Source organism: Echinococcus granulosus (genome assembly GCF_000524195.1).
Source record: "Echinococcus granulosus chromosome Unknown EG_S00130, whole genome shotgun sequence".
Taxonomy (NCBI): Eukaryota; Metazoa; Platyhelminthes; class Cestoda; order Cyclophyllidea; family Taeniidae; genus Echinococcus; species Echinococcus granulosus.
In genome coordinates, this window is record NW_020170510.1 from 171,584 (window position 1) to 171,955 (window position 372).

Below are 372 nucleotides of genomic sequence, written 5' to 3' on the forward strand. Positions count from 1 at the left end.
CACCTAAGAGAACCCTTCCCCATGAGTTACCACAACTCATTGCAGCTAAAATCAAGTCAGCTTGAGGTATTTTAAATACAAAAAACTGGGATTAAAAAAGGATCAAGTTTGAATGAAATCCAGCAGAGGCAAAAATAATTCGGTAATTCAGCTCTAATTTGGTAACCACCGAAGTTTTCTTACATCAAATTGGCTCAATGAGGGCATGATAATAAGTGAAATAAAGTTCTAATTAAATAGAATAATCTGGTAGCGCAAAGCATCTGTAACCCTGGAGTCAATTCACACCACTATCATAAATATTCCACCACTTTAGTGTTGCTAAAATTGATACCATATAAAAGTCAAATTAATCTTTTTTTCTTCGTTTGC